We start from the raw sequence: 22093 nt of genomic DNA on the forward strand, positions 1-22093 counted from the left end.
TCAAAGGTAGTGTTCAATTCTAACTCTGAGCAGGACGTTCTTTAAAAGCATTCTCTCTTCTCCAAGAAGGAGATTCTTTAAATGCATTGAGAATTCTGTGGTGTGCTTCTTGGTTCATTTGAAAGAGCTAGTTATAGTCCTGGGCTAAACTAGTTGCAAGGCTGATTTATTTATATTTCTATTATTCATCTGATAGAGCACTAATTTTATGTTAAATTTATATCTTTGGTTTACATTGGGAGATTGAGAAGTGAAAAGTTTTGAAAGTATAATGAGAACCTCCCAGTCTGTTCCTTCTTTCCTACTTTTCTTGGATTTTACATTAATGAGTTGTATTGTCTGCTATTTTTTTCTATTATTTTGATTATAGCTCTCTGAAGGTGGTCCTACATCATGCATAGCTATAATTTTAGCTAAGGTTTTCTGGCATGTTGGTAGTTGGCTCCTAGCAAAAGACTGAACTCAGGAAAAGAAGCTTTACCACTTGGTTCTGATTTTAATAGCTGCTATTCTGAAGTATTATGGAAAGGGTAAGAGAAAGACAGTTTCTCAGTCAATATCTCAGTAAAGCATCTTGCTTTGTGATTGACAATATCTTGCAAAGAAGAATGAAAAGTATTTGTGTGTCTTTTTATGTTCTGTTTGTTAGTGTATTGCTATACATTGTTTAAAAAAAGATGAGTTTTATTGTTGAAATTTGAAATGTTAAGTGTGTTATAGACAGTGTCTTGGGGTGTTGGCATCATAGTTTAAACAAATTGCAGTAGTTATTGTGGTTTAAGAAAGTAATTTGAGCAAATTGGTTTATTTGGACTGTCTGGACCTGCTTTCCACATGTGGGGTAATGCAGTTCAGCTTCATGTTTTGTTGTTGGAAGCATTGGAAACACTTTCAAAAAACTGCAGTAAGAATGTGATGAAGAACAACAAAAATATAATGTGATGGAAAAGATCTGTACAGTTTTCTATATGCAGATGTAAGGGTTTTGCTAATCTGTCTGCACAGATTAATAGATTGGATGGCTGGAAAGGAACTGTTGTCTAGTTTCTTTTCTTCTTTGTTATCCGCAAAATGAAAGGTATAGCAAACGTTTTGTTTTGTAAATAAATAATATTTCTGTGTCCTTTCTTTGGCAAAGCTCAGTATTAGTTGTTAATGTGATAATTCAGCTATTTAAAAATAGTTTTCCTTACATTGGAATGGATGGATATACAATGCATATGAATGTTCAAACTGTGGTATTCTCCTTCTATTTATAACCTTTCTTTGGTCATTGGATCCTTGATCTGAATATATTTATTTATTTTCAAGATGTTTGTAAAGAACACCTCCGGAGATTGTTAACATTTGTCAGCTCTTGGAATGACAGCTCCAGTCACTATAGAAGACAAGTAATTTTCCTCTTGAAGAAAAGGGATGCTAATCTCCACCTACAGTAACATGTTTTGAGAAACATAATGCACTAAGAAAATGTACCAATTACTTGGCTGAAAATTGCTTCCCTTCCACAAGATAGACAATCATAACATTTTTGGACATTTTTTTACTGGTTTCATAACACAACTCTCTCTTTCGCAAAGTAAAACTTCATGTTTTCAAGAACAGATGAAAGTTCTATCAAGTATTGGAGCGGCGTTGTACTGTGGTGTGGCATTTCAGATTTCAGTCCAGGTTATGACCATTGTCCAGGCTCTGTAATGAGAAAAAAAAATATGCTCTGCTTTATTAAGAGAATGAATAAGTAATGAGCCAGTATGGCACATATATGCTCCCATGTGTTTCACTTGCACAGCTGTAAGGGTAGTTCTTACACGTTGCCCATGACGGGCAGCTTTTATTGGTGGGAAGCTGGTTTTTAGGTCTCGTTTCTTAACTGGCTTTCAGAAGCCTATTACTGATTTCTACCTACAAGTAATATAGGGACAGTAGGTGGAAAGTATGTGTATGTATGTCTGTGTATCTCAATGTAATTATTTGCATATAGTAAATATACTAAGCCAAAAGAGTGAGGAAAATGGCAATTATATTGATGAAGTTGCTTAATTGCGTATAATGAAATTTTTAATTTACTGCAACCTACTGAAACTATCATTGACCTTATAAAGATTATACCATTTTGCTTATATTGTTTCCTATTTAAATCAGCAGGAGTATATTAAAACAAACTGCTTAATTGTTGAGAAATTAGATTATTTGAGATGTAGAAGGAAAACAAAACCATAGTAAAATAAAAACTGCCTCTATTTAATAAGCAGTTAGACAAAACTATCTTTTTTAAGATGTTTTGTGCCACAGGCTTATGACATTAGCAAATGAGTCATATCAAGTCAGTTTACTTGGAAAGTTTTCTAACATTTCAGCTGGAAGCTGTTTGCAGTCATGTCTTCTAAAAATACAGAACTCTGTTGGTTTCATCACCAGCCTCATGGTCCTCTTAAGGGGCAGAAAGATGCGCAGTAAATGGCCTTTAAGGGCAAGGGGGTGTGAAGGAGAGAAAAGGCTTAATTACAGTTCATTCTAAAGACCTCTTCTGTGATTAACAGGCCATTAACCTATGCCGAAGTGTAGTTCCCAGGGCATTTCTTGTTGTGGGACTAACTGTAAACAGGATAGTTGGAGTTATGTCTGGTCCCTTTCTGTAATGCTCTTCCTCCCACGCCACCACTGTGCTTTCCCGGTGTTCAGACCCACCTGTGCAATATGTTCCTCCTTCCTCTGCTGCTGTCACTTCTGTAGCCTTGTCTTTTCATCTCCTTGTGAGACCCCGCTTCGTTAGCAGCATAGCTGTTAGCTGCTCTTGCCCTCTACGAGCGAATTGACAAAAGGAACAGCAGAGGTGGAAGGAGGTGGGAAAAGTTTCCGCTGAAGTTCGAGTCCTGTGCAGAGTTGCAGGAACAACAGGCTTCTAGTAGGACATAATTGAGGCAATTAGGAAAAAAGTCATGCTAGCATAAAGGCTGGAACATCTGTCTAATGGTTTAGAAGAAGTTTAATGTTCGACTTCACTAATGGCACTGAAACTTTTTATCATTAATGTTCACTAAAGAATGACTCACTCTCTGATGTCTAACGACTTTTTGAGAAGGACTCTTCCAGCGGAGCTCTGCAACTGTTGCATTTGAAGTCATAACACTCCTGGAGAATTCCAGCAGGACAAAACCTATTTTGGGATGGTTTGTTATGCATATTTTTGCCATCTGACTAATCCGGTTCTATTTCTTCTTGTTGGTCCTGGTTATTGTCTGTATTGGTACTGTGTGCTAGTGCGTAACTCCATCGTAAGAATTGAAACATCTCAAATGCTAAAGAAAAGTTTTATTTGAATTCTCTTGTACTTGGTTTATACATGGGGAAATACATAGCTGAAGTAAAGACTTTGTGTAAGGAGGATCGCTGTATTAGCTGTAAGCCTGGCAATCCAATTAACTGTTTAACAATTTGAAATTTTTTTTTCCCCGAAACATTTTTATTTTTTTCCCCTTCTTAGCGATTTTCATCATTCTTCTGTTACTTTTAAGCTAGCTGTATCTTTGGAAAAGTAATAAAAGCTTATTTCCTTTGTAACTTGGTTTGTATACTCATGGCTGTCACATTAATCTGGTGTTAGTATTAGATTTTAATAAAAGGCTACATAGCAAGAAGAAAGAGGCTTGCTGATAGTATAGAATATTCCATATAATTTAGTTTTTTATTTTTAATATTTATGATTTTGGTATATTGTGAATTATATTGGACTTTGCCAAACATCTTTTATAAAAAACCCAAACAAACAAATCCCAAATACAGTAGTTACATTGAGGCAATACTAAGGCAGTGACAAAAGAAAAAAGCTGAAAGGGTAAAAATCTTGCAAAAAGCTCATCTTTTACCTTGCTTTGAGATTCAGGAAAAGGAAGAGATTATTAACAGTGAAGTTAAATTGCTTACTGGCAGTTGCATTTTCCATTTTAAGTTCTGATGAAGTTTTGTATATTTTGGGGAGTTAACATAAAACAGGGTTTGAGAATGGACTTTGTGTGTATGAGAATTTCTCTGGAAGGTTTATATAGGTTATGCTTGTATAATTAATTACCACTACAGGCAGGCAGCTCCCTTCTCTCTGTTTGCACATCCAGTGGGGTAGAGGCAATCTAATGGCCTTCCACTTCTTGGTAAAGAAATAAGTTAGTTCAGGTTGCTTCCTGCCTATGGGGCTAAGGCTCGGCTGGTCTTATGTTTAAGATGACAGGTACATCTCTTTGGGTGAGGCAATTGTAGGAAAGAATCTGGCTGAGATGTTACTACTTTAAACAAACAAGCAATTCACATATGCCCTGCTCTTGCAGGGGAGAAGGATCTAGCTATTAGTAATTCCTAAAAGTTATTGCCGTCACCTTATTTGGCACCCATCATGTAAGCTCTCGTGCCTTTTTTTCTAAATTACAATATTACAGTTTTAATGAAAATAAGGGGGAACCCTTCCTTCCCAAAGAACTGTTAAAATCAGTATCTGCATATGTAAACTTAATTTAGTATCTGCTATTGGGGGAGGAGAGGAAGGAAGGGAAAGACAAGAAGTTCCATTTTCTGTTGAATTTTCTGTGTCCATCAGCTAGCAGATCTTCTAAACCTTGCCAGTACTGGATGTTCAAAATTAATAAGATCCATGTTTTAACAGTGCTTGTTATACTGACCACCCTAAATTCCACTGAAGCCAGGTCTTTTTGTGTTTCACAGCACCTCTGGAAATTGAGATAAAGAGAATAGCTAAACTTAGACCGCATGCAGAGTTATGGGCTTGTCATACCCTGCGACTGGAGACTGCAATCAGTGCAGAGGCTTCTTTCCTACTCTCCAAGGTGGACTTTTTTTTTTTTAACACATTTTCTGCAGGGACAGTGATCTAGTACAAGTTTACAAAAGGATGAGCTTGGACATACACTAAAGATACACAACAGCCTACAGGTGAGAACAATGACTATTGCTGTGAATTCCCAACAATTTAGTTCATTACTATGAAAATGAGATGGGGATCCGTGTGTGCACGTCCATCTGCATACCCTCACTCTTTCTAGTTAGCATGGGTTTTGTGGATACTTGTAAAATGTATATATGCTTTTTTTCTGCTAGAAAAATGTTTCTTTGATATCGCTTACTGCTTACATGTTCTTGTCACTGTCATTGGTTTCAGGTCTTAGGAGAATTTACTGTAATTTATTCTGCAAATGTAGTGTGTGAAGTAGTGTAGGGAAATAACACAAAGTCATAATTAAGTGCAGCTATAATAAGCTCTATGTGTTTCTAAAAGACATAGTAACAGTAAAGTCTAGGGCTGTGACGCTTTTTTTTTTTTGACAGTTATAAAGTAATTTGAACAAGGTTCCTTGGAATCTGGCTTCTTGGAAGTGTCAAGGTTAAAAAAAACCCTAGCAAAACAACAAAGCTCTACTTTTCTTTCCTTTTATCATTTTCTAACAGCAAGAATAGAAGATAGATGGTTTAGCTTTTCCAACATACTTTCATAGGACTTAAAATACAATTGATTATACTCTTAAGAGAGATTTACTTTAGAATTGTATTTTGAATTTTGGAAGTATCAATACTCTTTGCAAAATGACTTCTGATAATCTGTTCCACTTTCAATGGAAAATACACTGTACACTGATGTTTGAGAGAGTGCACCAAATGTAGTTTGTTTGCATGGGAGCCTTAAAAGAAAAGCGGAGTTCTTGTATGCTGGGGAGGCAAGGCAGGGTGAAAGTGTCAAAGATACGGTTTGTGTCTGTCCTTTCTTGGAGATAATAACTTTGGTTTATCAAAGGCAGGTCCTGCTGTTGGGGGGACTCTACTTTTATAGCCAAGATTCACACTTGTCCTGTCCAGCTGAGCTTTTTGTTTCTGCAGTTGCTATTGTTAAAATCTGGTTTCGTAGGTGAGCAAGAAATGATGCTGGTTATGGATTACTTTGAGTTAGTGGTAGTTAGGGTGGGAATGTGGCTTTTATCTCTACTGCAAAACTTGATATGAGAGTCAATGAATCACAGAATCACTAAGTTTGTAAAAGACCTGCAAGATCATCAAGTCCAACCATCAACCAACACCACCATGCCCATTAAACCATGTCCCACAATGCCTCGTCCACATGTTTCTTGAACACCTCCAGTGATGGTGACTCTACCGCTTCCCTGGGCACCCTGTTCCAGTGCTTCACCACTGTCTCAGTAAAGAAATTTTTCCTAATACCCAGCCTGAACCTCCCCTGGTGCAACTTGAGGCCATTTCCTCTTGTCCTGTCACTAGTCACTTGGGAGAAGAGACCAACACCCACCTCTCTGCAACCCCCTTTCAGGTAATTGTAGAGAGTGATGAGGTCTCCCCTCAGCCTCCTCTTCTCCAGACTGAACAACCCCAGCTCCCTCAGCCACTCCTCATAAGACTTGTGCTCCAGACCCCTCACCAGCTTCGTCGCCCTTCTCTGGACACGCTCCAGCACCTCAATGTCCTTCTTGTAGTGAGGGGCCCAAAACTGAACACAGTATTCGAGGTGCGGCCTCACCAGCGCTTAGTACAGGGGCACGATCACCTCCCTACTCCTGCTGGCCACACTGTTTCTGATCCAGGCCAGGATGCCGTTGGCCTTCTTGGCCACCTGGGCACACTGCTGGCTCATCTTCAGCTGGCTGTCAACCAACACCCCCAGGTCCTTTTCTGTGGGGCAGCTTTCCAGCCACTCTTCCCCAAGCCTGTAGCATTGCATGGGGTTGTTGTGACCCAAGTGGAGGACCTGGCACTTGGCCTTGTTGAACCTCATACAGTTGGCCTGGGCCCATCGATCCAGCCTGTCCAGATCCCTCTGCAGAGCCTTCCGACCCTCAAGCAGATGAACACTCCCGCCCAACTTGGTGTCATCTGCAAACTTGCTGAGGGAGCACTCGATCCCCTCATGCAGATCATCGATAAAGATATTAAACAAGACTGTCCCCAAAACTGAGCCCTGGGGGACTCCGCTTGTGACCGGCCACCGACTGGATTTCACTCCATTCACCATGACTCTCTGGGCTCGGCCATCCAGCCAGTTTTTCACCCAGCGAAGAGTATACCTGTCCAAGCCATGAGCCACCAGCTTCTCCAGGAGAATACAGTGGGAGAGAGTGTCAAAGGCTTTGCTGAAGTCCAGGTAGACAACATCCACAGCCTTTCCCTCATCCACTAGGCAGGTCACCTGGTCATAGAAGGAGATCAGGTTGGTCAAGCAGGACCTGCCTTTCATGAACCCGTGCTGGCTGGGCCTGATCCCTTGGTTGTCCTGCACGTGCCCTGTGAGCGCCCTCAGGATGAACCTCTCCATAATCTTCCCCAGCACAAAGGTCAGGCTGACAGGCCTGTAGCTCCCCGGATCCTCTTTCCAGCCCTTCTTGTAGATGGGTGTCATGCTGATAAGCCTCCAGTCATCTGGGACCTCCCCTGTTAACCAGGACTGTTGATAAATGATGGAGAGCGGCTTGGCAAGCTCCTCCACCAGCTCCCTCAGCACCCTTGGGTGGATGCTATCAGGCCCCATAGACTTGTGAGTGTCCAGGTGGCATAGCAGGTTGTTAACTGCTTCTTCGTGGATCATGGGGAGTTTAACTTGCTCTCCATCCTTGTCTTCCAGCTCAGGGAGCTGGATTCCGTGAGGATACCTGGTGTGGCTATTAAAGACTGAGGCAAAGAAGGCATTAAGTACCTCAGCCTATTCCTCATCCTTCGTGACAATGTTCCCCGCCGCATCCAGTAAAGGATGGAGATTCTCCTTGGCTCTCTTTTTGTTGTTAATGTATTTATAGAAGCATTTTATGTTATCCCTTATGACCGTGGCCAGATTGAGCCCTAGCTGGGCTTTTGCCTTTCTAATTCCCTCTCTGCATGACCTAACGAGGTCCTTATATTCTTCTTCAGTTGCCTGCCCCTTCTTCCAAAGGTGATAACCACTCCTTTTTTTCCTGAGTCCCAGCAAAAGCTCCTTGTTCAGCCAGGCCCTTCGTCTTCCCTGCTGGCTCTTCTTACAGCACATGGGGACTGCCTGCTCCTGTGCCTTTAAGATTTCCTCCTTGAAGAAGGCCCAGCCTTCCTGGACCCCTTTGCCCTTCAAGTGTTGTGAAAATGGCGTAATGATGTTAAAGAAGTATATATAATTTGTAACCTCAGGATATCTTGATATCTAGTTTATGATTGATGGGCTCTTGGGGGAGAGGAGAGGAAAAAGCAGCAGTCTGCTGCCCATCTTAAATTTCTAAATGCCATACAAGGTGTGCAAGAAATAAAAAGGGAGAACTGAAATCCGTATTGGGTAGTCAAAGTTATATGCTATAATAAATTTGGTGAAGTGATTCAGAGGCTTGAATATTTATACTGCCATATTAATAGGAGTGACATTGGTTTATCAGGGTTGCACATGCTTGCTCTGAGGTCCAGACTGCAGTTGAATTTGAGTGTGGAAGTCTATGGGTAATGACTAAAAGGGAAAAAAGGAATTTAATTGTGATCTTCCCTGGTAGATAGCATGATTATTGTAAATGACAGAGGGGTAGAAAGAGGAAGAGAAAGATTGCTGTTGTATTGCCTGATCCTTATGAATGTTATCCTTAAGCATTTAGGGAAATGGGTGAAATATTCGTGTTCAAGAAAACATTGAGAGAGGGTGAATTTTCAGAAAGATGGAAAAAGGTAGGAGAATGGAAGTGAAAGAGGAGAATCAGAGAATTGCAGACAATTTACCTAGCTTAAATTCAAGAAAAGTGCTGGAGCTCACAATCTTTGGCAAATACTTTGGAAAAAAAAATGCAGGGTGTCTTGATTGAGAACAACTCTTGTCAAACCCGTCTAATTTAATTTTATAAAAGTGGCAGGCCTTGTAGATGTCAGAGAAGCTGTAGATGAGATGCATCTTGCCTGAAACACCTGGACACTTTTTTTTTTGTATGCTGCACTTACAAGCAAGCAAAAGAAATACATGGTAGATGAAACAGCTGCAAGCTGAATCAACCAGTAGTTAGCAAACTGTGTAGACTAATTGTGTGAAGCATCTGCTATTGAATAGGGGGCTGAATGTGTTTCTGGAGGGTTAGTTTGGGTCTGCTTGGAATACTTGCTTACTTTGCAGGTGATTGTGAGGAGGAAGCAACAAGAAGGACTTTGGAGGACAGGATTAGAATAAACATGCTGGAGCAATAGTCTATAAAAAGTTGGGTGAAATTTAGTAAGGACTATTTCAGTGTGCTACACTTCGGAATAATTAACTGCACAAATACAAGGTGGAGGAAAACCTGCTTAGGCAAAATTGAAAAAAAGGTTATAATACCTGTATTGGATACTACACTAAATGTGAATCAACACTGTTCTGCTGCTTAAAAAAAAATAAAAATTATAAACAGCATTAGATTATGTTATGTATAATAGGATCTTGGCTGAACTGATGTATCAAGTTTGGGGCACTGAATTTCAAGAAAGATGGGATAAATAGCAGAATTGTGAAGGTAAGAATAATAGAGGGAGAAAGGAGCAGTTACAAGGCCTACTGAGACTAGGAGAAGCAGGGAGTTAAACTGCAATGAGAGGGATTCAGGTCAGATGTAAGGAAAGGACTTTTGTGTAAGTGAGTGAGGGAAGTAACCTCATTAATGCCTGGGAGGGCTGTGGGGTCTCTGCTGCTGGAGTCTTAGTTGGAGAAGTTACGCAGATGTCTGTAGCAGAAATGATTGATCCTACCAGGGGCAGGGGCTGGATTAAATGACCTTTTCAGATCTTCTTAGTGTGTCGTCTTGTTTTCTGGAAAGTTTTTTTTAAAGAAAAAGAAAAGAGCAAAATAAACATCTATGAGTCAACCAAAAAAGTTATAGAGCAGTATTCCTCAGTAATATCCAGTGTGGCCTTTTAATATGAGATTGCTTCTGGGATTTCTCACTCATCTGTTTACCAATTATCATTATCTTGATTGTTTTTTCCTAGGGAAAAACAGAACAAACCCCCACCCTCAGTCATGAAGTTTCTTAAGGGTAGAGAAATGTCAAAAATGTCATTCATCGGGGAAATTCAGTTGCCGATTCCTTTTCTTGGTCTTCCCTGCAGTGTGTCATACAGTGTTTTACTCTAGTCTTTCAGAAAATAATGCAAAATAACAAAGTGTATAAGGTGTCAGTTTTCCATTATCTCTGTTGTTAACTGCATATTTTGTTTATAGGGACTTGCTGTAGCATAGCATGGTCCAAGTATTTTATTATTCAGGAAGCAGCACTTTAGCTGATTTACATGACAGGGAACATTTTTTTTTTAAAATCTTTTATGTTGAGTTACTGTCAAGGCAGCAGAGCATATCACTGGTAACTTTATTGCTGTTATCTAGCTAAATATTACTGATTGTCTTTCTGTCTGTCTTTCTGTCTGTCTTTCTGTCTGTCTTTCTGTCTTTGTCTGTCTGTCTTTCTTTCCCCATACTGTTGGGATGTGTATCACTATGCTTAAGAAATCTTTTTGGGTATTTTTATTTTGACATTCTTCCTTTGTCTGCCTTTTTCAAATGGATGTGCATTAGGGGACAAAAGTTGTAAATTTAAAAATGTCAGATGGCACACAGCAGTGACATGAGCATTTTTCTGTGAAATGCATCCTTTTATCTAATTTGTTGCCTGCCTGCTTAAGGAAATGAGGCATATGCCATTACTCCATCTCTGTCTGTGCTCTAACAGCTTATGGATCTTTTGGCCTATTTGAAGCAAGATCTTAAAATTGTTGAGGTCTTAGAGGTTGTATGAAAATTGGTGTTGACATGGAGTAGAGACCCATGATAATATCCCCATTGTGAAGAAGCAAGGGAGAGTTCTGCTCTTATCACCTTTATATTTCAGTATGTATTCTTAGAAGGAGTTAGAGGCATCACTGTTCAGGACAAAAGGGAACGAGATAAGAGTACTGTCTTGAGGAGTCTAGGAATAAACTTGGATATATAGTGGATGGCTCTGGGGATGTTAGGAATATGAAGGAAACCTGGGAATTGTGAGGGACATAGGAGATGCCAGGCTAATTGGTTTAGCTGCTAGAAGAACAATAAGTTTAAGGTCCTTTACTTGTTCTTCTGTTCCTGAAATTGTTCCTTCTGTTGACTGAAATTCAGTCACAGATGACCAGACATTGACTGCAAATTAATCCAAAAAGACTATGGTAACGTTTATGAGCTTCCAATTATGCTTTGGTTGTACTGAAGAGACTTTCATAATACAACATAGAAAATTTTGTGCCCCACGTTCCATTTCCCTTCTGAAATTATTCCAGGCCACTATGGCACTTCTGTGGTTGTGTTTCCCATTTCTTCTAGCCTTTCCTTTAAGAAATGTTAGTAATCACTTACTGTTCTGTAACAAACATTGAAGAACACCTGGGGGAAAAAAAAGTTAAGGCATATGTTTGCCATCATATCACTCATAGAAGAGTCCAGCCTTACAAATCCACAGACAAATTTAAAACTAGAAATAAGGCATAACACATTATTATCTATATCCAACACATAGTATTAGGCAGATTGCACATCTGATCTCACTGGCTAGCAACCCTTGTATTACAGCAGTTTATATTCTGAAGAATATTCTGAATGAAAATAACTATTTTTACAAGAATTACTTGGAGGAGGGAAAAGGTCTTGGGTGAAAGAGGAGATCTGAGATATGATAGGTCTCATTTGCACAGTGTTTCCTTTCTATGTATTAAGTATCAGCTGAGATATTTTAAAAGTAGTAACAAGAGATCCATATTTGAAGAAGTACCTAAGATATTTTATACATCAGTATGCAATGCGTTTTTATTTCATATATGACTTAATGTAACTTCATCATAATAGTTTCCTCATCTTTCTCCAAGATTGGTATGGTTCACCCATTTACCAGATGGAGGAACAGATATGGAGACGTCAACTGCTATAGCCAGGATTATGGAGTCACCTGCTCTTCAACTCATCTGAATCTTAACTGTTTTTTATAGTTGTGTGCAGAAGTGTTCTGGGCAAAAATTGAGCAAATGCTTATCAACTGGCTTAGTCTGAAACTGAAGAAATCTAACAATGTCAAAGTTTATATTTTTTTTCCTCTAATTAAAAGATATGACACTTTATAAAAAAAAAAGAATAAAAGACAAGGAGCAAGACTAACATCTCAGAATGCTGCCGTAACAAATTCCTGAATAACATAACTCATCTGGAAAGTGTTAAACCATCTGAATAATAGCAGAAAATCCTCAAATCTTTTGTTTGCGAAAGCTCTAAAGATCTACAGGACTGGAGATCTGATCTCCATTCCACAGGAAGATCTCCATTCTATCCACCACTTAGTGTGAATTACTTGCCATATGCTGTGACTAACTTTCAGGTGTTCTCAAGGTGAAATATGTTACCGTTGCTTTTCACAGAGCAAGCTGTCATAAAAGCATCCCTCCTGCAAAATGCATAATTCATGTTTATGAACTCATGATTTACATAAAATGAAGTCAAGGACCCAAATCCTCTATCTTAAAGATACCTGCTTTCTAAACAAATCCAGGACCATGAATAAGATTATTAGCTGTCCAGATGATGAGCACCCATGAATCCTTGAGTCTTGGATAACATAAACTCACGTTATCACCTCTTCACAATGCAGTTCTGTATGTTGGTAACATTAAAAGATACCACTTGCACTGGTGCAATAGCAAATAATATAGTTCACATATTAAAGGTAGTTCATAGTAATGTTTCGTATTGTTCAGGAATCTTATAGGATATGATAGGACTCTCTGTGTTCAACTTTCCCAATCACTGCCTTGAAACTTCACGGTAAAATTGAAATTAGTGAGCCAAATGAAGTCTCATCTTTTATTCTACTGCAGATCATGCTGATATTACCATAAGGTTAATTAAATTGTATAGCCGCAGAAGCCAAACACTAGATAAACATTATCATTTCTATGCTGGGAGGATATGACCTCTGTTTACCTTCTTATCAAAATATCCATGAAATCTATTTCCTGTAGCCATCATTCAGAATTGCAGAGAGCAAGACTCCTCAAAGAATATGAGAAGGCAGTAATCCATCTCAAAAGTCTGATTCATTGAACTCTGCCAGCCTGAAGAGATAGTATGATATAATGAGGAATTTTTTCTGTTTCTCTGTGTTCCAGTGTGAACAACGTAGCCTCAGTCAGCTAGTTTCTCTTGTGCTCCTTTTATGTTTCATCACTCCTAGAAGAAATTTTTTCTAGAAAGTGCTTATACCGTGTCTCTGCTCTGAATTTATTCCTGGAGAAGCCTTTCTTTCTCTGTTGGGTATTGAGGAGTCAAAGGAAGTTAGCTGCCTACATAAGCACCTAAGCTTCAGCAGTTTGAATATCCACCCTCTCTGGAAACTAGACAAAACTTTTAAGTTTTTAAAGATGGGATTGCTACACAAATAACTTTTTTTGCCTTTTTCTTTTTTTTTTTTTTTTGGGGGTGTGATTGTTGTTAATACCGTCATATTTGAAGTAGTATCTGTGCAGTGTCTGTACAGTAGAACTATAGTATCAACTTTATGCAAGGAGTAAAAGTACTGTTAACTATTTCATATGATACTATACTGAGAAATACTTGTTATCACATGTAGCTGAATGAGGTTTGTTGCAGACAGGAGATAATGCAACCAGCATTGGTAGAAGAGAGATTCGGGACATGTTAGCAAAGCTACTGCTCAGGTTTAGTTGCTCTGACCGACCTGTGATAAATGCTGTGGTGGTTGTTGCAATCTCAGTCAAAACCTGGTAATTAAGACCATGAGTGGTCCTTAATGAATTATTGTTAATGCTTTGACTAGCTGATAACCCAGTATTAAACTGGAAGAACTTTTCAGAGACTTGCTTATCTCTGATTAAAAAACCAAAGCTCTTACATGGAAGCGAAACTTTAAAGTCGACAACTAAATAAATCATTGGAAAGAGCATTCGTGGTTTCACCAGTATGCTCTACTCAGGGAATTTATTATGTGAGCAATAACAATTTCATATATAGTCCCTGAGGAAGCATGATTGTTGAGGAGGCCTTAGCTTCATTTCCAGCTGTATGCAAAACTAGCAGGCAAAAGCATTTTGGACAGATCACAAGAAGTTCAAAATAAAATTATATACATCCCATAGGGAGCTGGACCCATGATAGTAATGTAAAACTGCAGAATAAATCTGCCCTGTCAGTAGGGAAATATAGGTGAATCCAAAAGAATAGATCATGTAGCAAATTGTATACCATAGTCATGAGCACAACCCTGTCTTTAGGCACCCAGCCTGGAGTGCAAATTGAATAGATCATGCTGTCTCACTTTGAGTAAACTTATAACAAGCCTGAAGGCTATTTGTGTTTTTGAAGATCTAGGTGTTTTTTAGCATTGTCTGTTTTTACTACATTTCAGGCTATTGGCCTGACCTTTATTCCTCGGTTGGCCTGTCATTCAGCATTTCAAATACCTGAATACTTGGTTCAGCTTTATATGGGGTGATCACTTTGATCCTAGATCAAAGATACAAGCACAAAACTGTTTTAATTAAAATGTGGTGTATTTCAGAGATAGGTTGGTAGAGTTTTCCAGCTTGACTGATTCTGTCAGATTGTAGGAGCAAAGTCTTGAAAGTTAATGCTCTTTTCCTATCTTTCCCCAGACTGCTGTTTACAAGTGCTGAAAATTGTTCATGTTTTCAGTGTGTGCAATGCAGCTCCCTTTGAACATATCCTAGGGGATGGAGCTGGGAAACGGCTACTTAATGTCTAATTAAATCCTTGTAGTTTTTTAAAGCTCTGCCTTTTGCTGCAGTGGAAAACTTCCAAGGTTTCTGAATTCTGAAGTTTGCTAACAAAAGTTGAGCAAGTTTCTGGAAGCCTGACTTGAGGCCTCCATGAACTTCGGTCCTTTTCAAATTCTATTTCCCTCTGCTTCCCGTATGAATTGAACAGTACAACAGTACAAACAGCCTGGTCGTTGTGTGTGGGTTGTTTTGGGTTGGGGTTTTTTTTGTATGTGTGCAGTATGCTTTTTTTTTTCCCCCCAGGGTCCTGCTTCTTCTGAAAATGGATAGCATGTTCCTTGGCATACAGCTTTTGTTTGTGCAAGAAACTTTCATGCCACTTGTCTTTATTAGAAAAAAAGTGTTATGACTTTCCAGAAATAAGGTGTCCTTTCTGGAATACTAGGTACCACAGGTTAATGTCAGCCTCTGTCTAATATGTGAATGCCACTAAGTTGTCAAATCAATGACTCATGCAAGTGTGGCACTGAATGGGTGTTGTCAGCACAAGGAAGACTCAGTATTGTATCTCAGGAACTAGAAGGTTGTTACTTCTATAAAGGTGAGGTGTTGGTAGCCATGGAACTGATAGAAGATGATCGTGGATTTGGTTTGGTATTTGTCAGCTTCCAGTGCACTCTGTTGGGGTAGGATTTCACAGGAAGAGTGCCTACAGTGAAAAGAAAACAATGGACTTCACTGGAAGCCAGAAGGCAAGACTTGAGAATGACCATATTTGCCTTATTTCTTATATTCTTTCTCTGAGCATGAACTGTTTTCTGCTGGTTTAGATGGCCTCTTGATCTGACCCAGAAAAGAATGTTGCCTAGGTGATGTTTTGGCAGGTTCATCACCTGTGCTGGGTCTGCTCTCTTGACCAGGATCTGATCTGGAGTGCTGGATCTCAAGGGTGTAGGACCCTGATAGATCACAGGGACATCGTTGCTGCTGCTTTTGCTGGTCAGGCTGTAACCTTTTGAGAGGTTGGGCTTCCAGCCTTTGTTGTCTTGGCCTCTAGGAGTATGGCCTCTGAACTGGATACTGATCTCTGTAACACTCAGGCCCGCACTACCGTTTGGACCTTGTCGGTCTAACTTTAGGATATCACCACTTAGAAGGTGCAGAGTGACTGCAGTCCAGGAGCTTGTTGTTAGCACTGAAGTCACCTCACATGTATTGGGTAGGTAAACTGATGGAGTGCTATGGACTGGGCAGTGCATGCTTCCAGAGGTAGGCCAGGTAGGTCCATTACATGGCTTCAGGGCTGTGTGCTTCTTTATTCAGTCCAGCAGCACTGTTGTCAAGTATGGGGCTGGTCATATCACCCTGTCTTTCTTTGCCATTTGGCCACAGTAGCAACCTGCTTAAATGAAATTACTATTATCACTCTGGTTGCTAAGGATGAAGCTCTGAGTCAGAGAGAAATGTTCTCCCAACCTCAGGTAGGGTCGCCTTTGTTGCAGGCTGGTGGCTGCGCTCAGACTGTAGAAGCTGTGCTTCTAGAAGCTGTCTTGGGGCATACTTGGAATTCACAATTGCTCCACACCAGGTGTGCAGGAGTGACCAGAGGGTCTCCTCAGTAACTTCTCACATTGGAGACTGGATAGCACAGGAAGTATCTGAAGAAATTGAATTCAAAATGGGAGCAAGACAAATGTCAAAGATACTGTTTTGCCAAAGGAGCAGTAAAAGTCAGTGGGACTTTACCTCCGGACATTGGTTCAAAGCTCCTGTCTTCAAACGTAGTATGTAATACTCAGACTGTAGGAGAGACCCACCGCCTGCATGGGCTTCTTCAGATGGGTTTTGCTTCTGAAGTAGGGGGTCTCTTACAACACTGAAGTTGTTATTGCTGGGTTTGGTTTGATTGCTTTTTATACTGGTCTTCAGCTTGTTTTTTGTAAGGATAGGGGATCTATAGCTAAGTAGTTGTTTATCTGAATTTTGTTGTGTTTGTCAGTTATTGTGCAAAACAAAATGTATGACACAACATCAGGGCAGAATTTTTCATTAACTGTCTTAAGTCCAGAGAACCTCCCCAGATAATCCCACTCCTTCCTGACTTTGTGGGGAAGAAAAATAAGATAAGTGTGCTTTCAGTGATGTCAGTAGAAATATTTCAGAATTTAGATGAAGAACAATTGAAACTCATTCTGGCTTAGCTTTATGCTTATTTCTTCTAGATTTGATTTTCTGCTTTGTCTTCTGCAGAAAATGGAATCTTTAAGCTTTTCTGCTGCTCCTCTCTCTTCAACACTTTCATGAACCCCCTCTCTCCTTCTGGGTATTTTCTTGGTAATACATGTTTTTGTTAGTTTTACTTTTGAAATGGGGTCACAGGTTGGCAATATTGACTGAGCACATAATTAAAAAACCTACAGTGGCTAGGCTTTGTGTTTCACATTTTGCAAGCAGTCTACAAAGATCACCAGTTAGCTAAAGCAACTGTGAAGTGTTCCTCTAAGAGATTAAAAGGTTACTTAAAATATGTTTGTATGATTAAGATTTTTAAATCGGTGTAGCCTCCTAGTCACAAATGATAATGGAAACAGGAGTCAGGACTGATCAGTGGATTTCCATGCTCCTCTGCACCTCAACTGTTTTTATTTCCAATTGAAGATTACTTTGAAGTTATGGTATCAAGATGCATCTTTTTCTACTGGGTAACTTTTGAAGTAGGCCATGGCATGCAAAGATGAGCCTTAAGCAGGACTTGCCAAACTTCTGTAGTTGGTACCTTTTTTTCCCCCTATTTGAATGCTTTCATGGCACTGTCTCAAAATATTAGCTGATTATTCTTTCTCTGTAAACAAGTGAGTAGATACAACTTCATAATATTCTTCCTTTTGTAGGTAACAACATATATAAAAAGGTACTTGAATTTTAATTAAATTCGAAGGTTTCTGTCTTTCCCCTAATAGTACTTCTTGTTAATGAGATAGATGAGTGTACTTGGAGTCACAAATCTGTTTAGGAGCAGTGGTAAGTTTTCAGACATAAAAGTAGCTCATTCTCAGTACTCAGCAGATTACTGTACTTGTTTTTAACAACAGCTTTTCCAGAAAAACCTGCTTCATGCAGATATGAAGAAGTAAAAAGAGAAGCATTGTTGGAACATGTGGTGAAAGGGTAATGTACATCCTTATCTCATTGCATAACCAAACCACCTATAGTTGATGTCTTCCTGTAATTTCAGTAGTTCATCACAAGAGCAGCCATGCATCTTGTACACTTTGTAGCTCTGTGGTTTTTGTTTATCTGTTCTTCAACAATATGAACATAAATGAATGTGCTTCTAATGAACATAAATTACTGTGCTTCTAATGTGAGGATCATCCTCAGGGAAGAATGCTTCACATATGATCTTAAGTTTGAACAGCTGTCTGAAAAGCTTTGGTTAAGTTGCATGAGTGCTAGTGTCTTTTAGAACTGTCCTTTCAGGTCATTTGCAGATTCAAGTAAGCATTGCAACAACGTGTGCTAGATTCACATTGTCCAAGGTACCCTTTATGATTGCAGGGGTGAGGGGAAGCGAGCACCCTGGCTTGAGTGTAGTAGGGTTGTTGCTCTCTAGCACATGCAACCGTTTTTGCTAATCTAGGGAGAAGGGCTTTAACCTTGGTTTACCAGGAAACAAAGCCCAAAGCCCAGAGGGAAGTGGAGGAATGAGAGCCAGAGAAGTACTTAAATGGCAGAATTACAAGCGAGCCTTTCACACTTTCCCTGATGGTCCATCTCAAGTACCTGTACAGAAACACTCAGTGCATAGGAAGCCAACAGGAGGAATAAGAAGTCTGTGTACTATCACACTACCTTTTTAGGGTCACAGAAATGTGGTGTGGGATAGCTCACACAAATGGTGTGCTGCAGTGGATGAATATAGACAGACTCTTGTGGAAGTACCAGCTGGTTAGATGGAAGAAAGGCTTGTGCTCCACACCAAATAGTGACTTGAATTTGCAGACCCAGATTTCTCTTGGAAGGAGTAACAAGCTGGTCAAGATCAAAGGAGAGTCCAACATGAATGCGTCTCAGTGAGCATTTACTGCAGACCGCCTGATCGAGAAAAGGAATTGTATGAAGCCTTCTTTAGAGAACTAGAGGTTCTGAAAACAGTTTCTTGCAAGCGACTTTGACCTGTTAACATCTGTTGGAAGGGTAACGTGGTGTGGCACAGGCAATCGAGATCTCTGGAATGCGTTGAGGATGTTTTTCAATGCAAATGCTGCCCCCATCAATCAAAGGGGGTGGTCTGCTGGATCTGCTGCTCATGAGTAAAGAGGACCTGGTGAAGAGTGTGAAGGTCTGTGGTAGCCCCAGCTACACAAGCATGAGCTGATGGAGTTAGAGATCATGAGGGAAGTGAGAAAGGTGAATAGCAGGATTAGAACCCCGGGCTTCAGGAGAGGTGACATGGCCTTCCATAATACCTTGGTGGGTAAACTGATGAGATACGCTTTGGTTAGGCAGACTGTAATGTAGGTGGAAAACTGGCTTGACTGCTGGGCTCAAAGGCTTCAGTGCTCTGAAGCCTGGCCGGTTGCCAGTTACTGGTGACCTAGTAGTTCCACAGGGCTCAGTGCTGGAGCCAGTACCGCTTAATATCTTCATAATAACCTGTATGATTCTATGGCATGCAATCTCAGTAAGTTTGCCCTGTGTTAATCTTTTGAGAGGAAGTAGTCAATTTGCTGGAGCACCGTGCTGCTATTCAGAGTGCTCTCAACAGACTGAAGAAATGGGCTCAGAAGAACCTTACCTTCAGCAAAGGCAAACGCATATTCCTGCAGTTAGGATGGAACAATCCCATGCAACACTACACACTGAGGACTGCCTGGCTAGGAAGCAGCTTTGCAGAACACCAAGACAAAAAGGGAGCTGAAGCATCAGAAGCTGAGGGCTGGATTGACTCTGTCTAGAGAACAGAAGACTGAAGGGGAAGTCTGAGGGGCAACTCTAGTTCCTGTCTTCAACTGTCTAAAGGGAGCTTATTGAGAAGATAGTGCCAGATTCTTCTTGAAGATGCTTATTAAAAGAAGAAGCAACAGCCAAAAGCTGCAGCAAGGAAAGTTTGATCAGGAAAAAAAAATAAATTGTGGTGGTCAACATTGGAAAAGGCTGTTAGATTATGGTACTTCCACCCTGGAGATGCTAAAAACTCAGTAAGGCCCTCAGTCAGTTGGTCTAGCATCAGAGTTGGCACTTTTTGGAGCAGGGAATTGTACCTTCCTCAAGTCCCTTTCAACCCAAATTATTATATGTTTAGAATATTTCTCAGTTCATCAACTGAGTCTTCTCCATCTAAGAACTAGTTATTTGGGGTTTGGGGTTTTTTTTTTGTCCTTTCTGCTTCTTTTGGGAAACTGGTTGATGAAGATATGCTATATTAGGTCAGAGCAGAGATTTGATAAGCTCAGGCCTATGGTAGGTGCTTAGAGCAGAATATACACATGCCTGTATTTGTATTTCCTCTGGACAGTCTCTTAGCCCTCTGTGATTTGCAGCTCAGGGTTGTCATGTGCTAGAGGAGAATGAGTCTTTATAATACAATTTCATAGAAATGTGGTCTACACAGACACTTTCTTCTTGTATTTCTTAATACTTTGTCAACACTTATAAATTTAGCATATGCGAAGAATGGCAAAAACAAGTTGTGACAGCAAAGGCATGGATAAAATTTTGGACTGACATTTTTGCAGACACACAGTTCCTTTTAAAAACTGAAATCTGTTAAATAAGTTGAGGACATCATATTTGTTAATCAGCATTGTGTTGTCACTCTCCATATTTATTATAAAACACATTTTTATAATCATGAAATAAATGAGTAAATGAATAAATAAAAAACAACTTGGCTGTGGATGAGTAATCAAAGCAATTCAGCCAGCTGATCCATACCAGATGTCAGCAGATTTTTGTTTTAAACCATGAGTAAGCCCTTTTGAAATTTATCTTTACTTTTCAGATACTCTGGGTGAATATTTCTACTTTTACTGCTTCTGTTTCTTTTGCCAAGCGTCTGAATCAATGTTACAAAAATTGTAAAAGGAACAACGAGGATTTCCATTTCTCTTGTGCATATTAACATGTATTGGAAGTGAGCACAGCCAGTGTTGAATCTGAGTTAAAGGACAGCATTGTCAGCCAATTTATTGCTCATTCCTGCATTGCTTAAAGAGTTACGATTTTCTGACATTGGATAATAGGCATCCAAAAGTAATGACGACACCCTCTTCCAGACATTCTGCTTCAGAAGGGTTCACAGGCAGAGTCTGCATTTTGAAGGTATTTGAGATGCTGTATTGTATGCCTGTATGTCTAAAGACAATCATTGAATAAGCAGTGCACTGCAAGTAAGGACCTGCAGAGAAAGCCACTTATCTTTTAGTTCTACTCTTTTATTTTACATAATATTTGTAGTATGAAAAAATAATTCCGTAGTCCTCAGAAGTGTTCGTGTGCAATTATCTTGTTCCTTCATTTGTTACTTGGGCAGGTTTGAAAACAGAATAAGGTAGGGACCTTACTTTCACTGTTGCCTATGCTAAGATATACTGACCAAGTTGTGCTTTTAGGTAGATTTTTTGTAAATCCTGTTAGTTGGTACATTTGGGACACTAACAAAGTCACAGTATTTTTCCTGGGGTTGCAGTGATTCCTGCTCTATCTCAAAGCACTTCAGGCATACACAGTGCTCTGAGGGCAAAAATGACAGGTCTTGTGCCAAACTCAGTAAGCGCGCTCTGTGTGTTTTAACTCTAGTGATCACAGGTGCCCATCTGTAAAGTGGGGAGCCTGCTGCCTGTGAGGTGCTTACTGCGCTGTTAATATTACTGAGAGCTTCAAGGTCTTTGTGCCTGCCTGGGAATGCAGGTATCTTGTTCAGTGGAGCGTGAGAACGGGTGATAACAATACAAGTCCAGTGGCATTTAAGTGATGTTGAGTTTATCTCCTTTTTTATGTACACCAGACAGGTGAGTTTAGCATCTTTTTTTTTTTTTTTTTTTCTTTCTTTCTTTTCTGTCCTACCATTGTTTTGTGTGCTTGGGCATCGCTCTCCCATGTTAGTTAGTGTCTTTGACAGTGCTGGGAAGATTGATAGCGTATCTTTTTGAAAGGGTGTGCCAGAGGTATCTCCAGCCCGCTTTATACTTCTCTTGCAGTGCCACAGGGGTTTTGGCTGCCAGGCTCGAGGCAGAAGGGTGCTTATAGGCAGACGAAGCCACTCTTCAGGGATAATGGACCAGAAGAGAGGGAGCAGTTACAGGAGAGATTTAAAGATGGTTATTGAATGCTAACAGTTTCTTCT

This window comes from Gavia stellata, chromosome 4 (genome assembly GCF_030936135.1).
Source record: "Gavia stellata isolate bGavSte3 chromosome 4, bGavSte3.hap2, whole genome shotgun sequence".
In the NCBI taxonomy this organism is placed as follows: domain Eukaryota; kingdom Metazoa; phylum Chordata; class Aves; order Gaviiformes; family Gaviidae; genus Gavia; species Gavia stellata.